This window comes from Oncorhynchus gorbuscha, linkage group LG02 (genome assembly GCF_021184085.1).
Source record: "Oncorhynchus gorbuscha isolate QuinsamMale2020 ecotype Even-year linkage group LG02, OgorEven_v1.0, whole genome shotgun sequence".
NCBI classification, from domain to species: domain Eukaryota; kingdom Metazoa; phylum Chordata; class Actinopteri; order Salmoniformes; family Salmonidae; genus Oncorhynchus; species Oncorhynchus gorbuscha.
Genome location: NC_060174.1, coordinates 78,955,081 through 78,961,080, shown reverse-complemented (window position 1 = coordinate 78,961,080; position 6,000 = coordinate 78,955,081).

The following is a 6,000-nucleotide window of genomic DNA, read 5'->3' as shown; positions in this document are numbered from 1 at the left end:
CATGCTTCGTCCATAAAACAACCCTCAGCCCCAGAGTCTATCAAGGCACTGCAGGAAGCAGCCGAACCGGTCCAGCGTAGATGGACCGACAAGGTAGTACAGGATCTTGATGGAGAGACCTGAGTAGTAGCGCTCACCAGTAGCCCTCCGCTTACTGATGAGCTCTGGCTTTTACTGACATGAAATGACAAAATGTCCAGCAGAACCGCAATAGAGGCAAAGGCGGTTGGTGATCCTCCGTTCCCTCTCCTTAGTCGAGATGCGAATACCTCCCAGCTGCATGGGCTCAGTCTCTGAGCTGGAGGGAGGAGATGGTTGAGATGCGGAGAGGGGGAACACCGTTAACGCGAGCTCTCTTCCACGAGCTCGGTGACGAAGATCTACCCGTCGTTCTATGCGGATGGCGAGTGCAATCAAAGAGTCCACGCTGGAAGGAACCTCCCGGGAGAGAATCTCATCTTTAACCTCAGCGTGGAGTCCCTCCAGAAAACGAGCGAGCAACGCCGGCTCGTTCCAGTCACTGGAGGCAGCAAGAGTGCGAAACTCTATAGAGTAATCCGTTATGGATCGATCACCTTGACATAGGGAAGCCAGGGCCCTAGAAGCCTCCTTACCAAAAACTGAACGATCAAAAACCCGTATCATCTCCTCTTTAAAGTTCAGATAATTGTTAGAACACTCAGCTCTTGCCTCCCAGATAGCTGTGCCCCACTCCCGAGCCCGACCATTAAGGAGTGAAATGACGTAAGCAATCCGAGCTCTCTCTCTTGAGTATGTGTTGGGTTGGAGAGAGAACACAATATCACACTGGGTGAGAAAGGAGCGGCACTCAGTGGGCTGCCCAGAGTAACATGGTGGGTTATTAACCCTGGGTTCCGGAGACTCTGAAGACCAGGAAGTAGCTGGTGGCACGAGACGAAGACTCTGAAACTGTCCTGAGAGGTCGGAAACCTGAGCGGCCAGGGTCTCAACGGCATGACGAGCAGCAGACAATTCCTGCTCGTGTCTGCCGAGCATTGCTCCCTGGATCTCGACGGCAGTGTTGCGAGAATCCGTAGTCACTGGGTCCATTCTTGGTCGGATCCTTCTGTTATGCTGGTGAATGAGGACCCAAAAGCGACTTAACGGAAACAGAGTCTTTATTCACGTCTTAAACAAAAGCGATAATCCTAATGCAAAAACAGAAAAACTGAAATCCACTCGTCAGTAGAGAGGAATGACTGGAGTCGCGACCACAGACTGCAGGTCGCTTCGGGAAGGCACCGGCCGTAGCAGACATTGACACCTGCTCACACGCAGCATCTGAAGAAGGCAAAACACGACAGGGCGGAACAAGGACACAGAACAGCGAACATCAAGCAAGAATCCGACAAGGACAGAAGCGGAAAACAGAGGGAGAAATAGGGACTCTAATCAGAGGGCAAAATAGGGGACAGGTGTGAAAAGAGTAAATGAGGTAGTTAGGAGAATGAGGAACAGCTGGGAGCAGGAACGGAATGATAGAGAGAGAGAGCGAGAGAGAGAGGGAGAGAGGGAGGGGGAGAGAGGGATAGAAAGAGGGAAAGAACCTAATAAGACCAGCAGAGGGAAACGAATAGAAGGGAAGCACAGAGACAAGACATGATAACCAATGACAAAACATGACATTTTGACTGGAGCAAGATTTTGTTTATTCCTGATGTGGAAACTGCCTGGAAATTCTTTCATTATGTTTTTTTTCCAAATAGTAAACAAACATGCCCCATTCTGCAGGTTCAGGGTTAAAGGGCGGATTAATCCATGGTTTTTCTCTGAGCGGTCTTGTGTTATTCACAAACATAATATAGCCTGGGCTAAAGCAAGGAAATCGTGTTTTGATGCTGATTGGCTTCTTTTTATGCAGCTACGAAACAAGTGTTCTTTTCTTCTCAGGAAGGCCAAGTCTGAATATTTTATGTCTGTTACCACTGATAACGTGAATGACCCTAGATGGTTTTTGAAAGGCTATTACGTCTATGTCTGGTAACAGTAATGTTAATGGTTTTACCGTCATGTGTATTGAAGGACTGCTATTGCTGTATATGACAAAACTGAAATGCTGAATTGTTTCAATGAGCACTTTGTATCATCTGGTAGGCTGTTTGATTCAGTGTCCTCTGTCTCTGTACAACCCTGTGTGGATGAACCAGTAAAAGCTGGTCAAACTTTTAGCTTTTTGCCATTCTCAGTGTGTGGTACATAAAGCCTTGAAATCCTTAGATCAGAGAAAGTCTGCAGGTCCTGATCTTCTTGATACCTGCTTCTTAAAACTGGCAGCTGATTTCATAGCTGAACCACTTGCATATCTGTTCAATCTAACCCTGGAATGTGATGAAATTCCAAATTTGACCTACCACGTTTAACTCTTTAAAATAATTATAGGCCAATCTCAAAGCTGTCACCCCTGGCAAAAATACTTGAAACCCTTGTTAGTGAACAGCTAAAATAGTTTTTATATACTAACTCTATTTTACCAATGTACCAATAGGGCTTCAAGAAGAAGCGTAGCACAATTACAGTAGCCATAAAGGTTTTAAATTATATCACTGAAGCCCTTGACAAAAAACAGCACTGTGTCTCACTTTTTATTGATCTCTCTAAGGCCTTTGATACAGTTGATCATGCTATAATGAGGCAGAGTTTGTTGAGCGTATGTCTTTCGGAGCATGCAGTTGCATGGTTTGCTAACTATCTATCTGATAGAACTCAGTGCAGGCAATTTGAAGGGCTCATGTCTGTTAAATTGTCTGTCTGTAATGGTGTGCCCCAGGGCTCTGTACTTGGTCCCCTCTTATTCACTATTTTTATAAATAATTTAGACAAAAATGTGCAAAATGCGCAACTTCACTTTTTTGCTGATTATACTGTTATTTATTGTTGTGCATCTTCTCTCACAAAAGCTTTCCAGAACTTGTAAACTGCTTTTTATACTGTTCAACATACTTGTGTCAGTTGAAGCTTATCCTCAATACTGACACAACTAAACTAATGGTGTTTTCTAAAGCAAGAAATAGATATCTGAACCTTTCACCTATTACTACCTACCTGGCAATGAGATTGAGACTGTAACCTCATATAAATATCTTGGAATTTTAATTGATGACAGCCTATTCTTTTAAATTGCATATTCAACAACTTACAATTTGTTTTAAGCTGAAGCCTGTTTTTCTTTAGAAACCAGGAGGCTAGTATAAGCTACATTTATGCCTTTACTAGACTATGGGGATATTTTATAAATGAATGCTTCCGCTCAGTGTTTGAGATCAATTGGCACCCTTTACCATGGAGCATTGAGATGTATTTTAAACTGCAAAACCCTTACACACCACTGCACTTTATAAACAAGGGTTGGCTGGACTTCTCTAGTCAATCGTGGGCCCAGTTACTAGTATACTTTTATTTTCAAAGCCATTTGGGATTTACTACTATTTTATTTGGGCATTTTTATTGTTCAGAAATGTGGTGGGCACTATCTTCATTCACAGGACTTTATCCTGCTAACTGTTCCAAATGTCCGAACTGAATTTGGTAAAAGAGCTTTTATGTACAGTCCTCTGCTCCATCGGCTTGGAACGCCTTACAAAATACTTTTAAACTGGAAGAACTTGTCCCGAATGGTGTTTTTAAATCATTGATGATTTTTAATTTTCTGTTTCATTATTTTGTTCTACTCATGTGAATTCTATGTTGTTTTACTAGGTAACCTGTAGTTTTTCATGTCGTCTGTCTGTAATTATGTTAGGACTTAGTGCTGCCTATCGTGGCCAGGACGCTCTTGAAAAAAAGAATTTCAAATCTCAATGAGCCCTTCCTGGTTAAATAAAGGTCAAATTAAAATAAAAGATTGTGTTGTGTGATAAAACTGCACATTTTAGAGTGTCTTTTATTGTCCCCAGCGCAAGGTGCACCTGTGTAATGATCATGCTGTTTAATCAGTTTCTTGATATGCTACACCTGTCAGGTGGATGGATTATCTTGGCAAAGGAGATATGCTCACCAACAGGGATGTAAACAAATGTGTGCACAACATTTGTGTGCATGATGTGTGCATGACATCATTTTCTGGAATTTTCCAAGCTGTTTAAAGGCACAGTCTACTTAGTGTATATAAACTTCTGACCCACTGGAATTGTGATACAGCAAATTATATGTGAAATATTCTGTCTATAAACAATTGAAGAGAAATTACTTGTGTCATGCACAAGTAGATGTCCTAACTGACTTGCCAAAACTATAGTTTGTTAACAAGAAATGTATGGAGTGGTTGAAAAAACACTTTTCGTCAAAGAAGTTCAAGTTCATGAGACTGCTAACAGCAATCACTAACTCAGAGAGGCTGCTGCCTACATTGAGACCCAATCACTGGCCACTTTAATAATTGGATCACTAGTCACTTTATACAATGCACTCTAAATAATGGCACTTTAATAATGTTTAAATATCTTACATTACTCATATCACATGTATATAGTGTATTTTATACCATCTATTGCACCTTGCCTATGCTGCTAATTTTCTTGTGACAAATGTTTTTTGGTTTTAGGGGTGCGACTGCATCTAGGGTAATACGAAAGGTTACATTTAGATAGACATTCACTCTAAGGTCAAATGCATAGAGGATCCTCATGTACAGTACTCGTCGTCTCCCCTTGAGCCATACATAGAAACACCATTCAGTAACACTTAATACCATTCATAATTCATCACCACTTCAACAATGGGTCATAAGGCTCTTATTAGCTGTTAATTAGCCATCAACTCCTCATGTGTTAACATGCAGTATAAGGGAATTAGGCACTCGTTAGGCCTTAAGGGACTAGTAGTTAGTCATTAATGATAAATATTAGGCTTCACCACTCTGTGATTTAACCACTCAAATCACCAGCCTATATTAATAACAGCATATAGTATTGGCAGAGTGTGTATACCCAGAGCAACATTGATGATGCTCAACAGTACAGCATGTAGTTCTGCATGGTTACAGAGCAGAGCGAGAGGCATTTATAAAGACTGGGGTGTACACAGTGGAAATAATAGTGGCTATTACCGGGCTTAGAAAGAGGGCTTTGGGGCAAAGACATGAGCCCATTCCATCCAGCGTTCTGCAGCTCTTTGTTGCTGTATATGTGGCATTGGAATGTCTGTATAAATTGCAATGTACTCGACTCGTCTCAGTACCTTGTGAGATTCTTGCAGATCGAGAGAGAATGTCGATAGTTTAAGGAGAGATGTGAGACAAAAATCTATTTGTATATCTGATTTAGCTAATTATCACCATCTGCTGTGGTTCCATCACTGAAGAGAAAGAGACAGTTTTGATTTCATTATGCCTTCTCAAACACACAATGCTATATTGTACATGTACATGTGTACATGTTGGTTTGCATATGCAGTTTTCTGCAAATTGATGACATATTATGCTTGTTTTTCTGGTGACCGGTTTAGTTAATCGTGTTCATTAAACATACACTGTAAGCTGTAAACCTGAGGGTTAATACTTCTATGTGTTTTAATATCACTGGAAGCACTTGACAGAAGAGTTGAGCACAGTATGTTTGCTGTTGTAGCCAGAGCAGGAGCCTTCCTCTGCGCCAGTGCCCTGTCCAGGCACGGCGTCCAGTCCCGCTCCATGGCAGGAGCCTTCCTTTACACCGAGGTCCAGTCCAGGCACAGTGTTCAGCCCGGGTCCATGGCTGGATCCGCGGGATGAGCGGGTTCTTCGGCCTGCACCAGAGCCGCCACCAAAGTTGGTGGGTCCGCGAGCTGAGTGGGTTCTTCATCCCGCACCAGCGTCGTCCCCCATGCTGGCGGATCCGCGGGATGAGCGGGCTCTTCGTCCCGCACCAGAGCCAGGGGGGAACTGTCACCCCCAGACCATAGAGAGCCTTTGTTTCTCTCTGGTGTAGTAGGTCAGGGCGTGACTGGGGGTAATTCTAGTTTATTATTTATATGTGGGGTTCTAGGTTATTATTTTCTATGTTG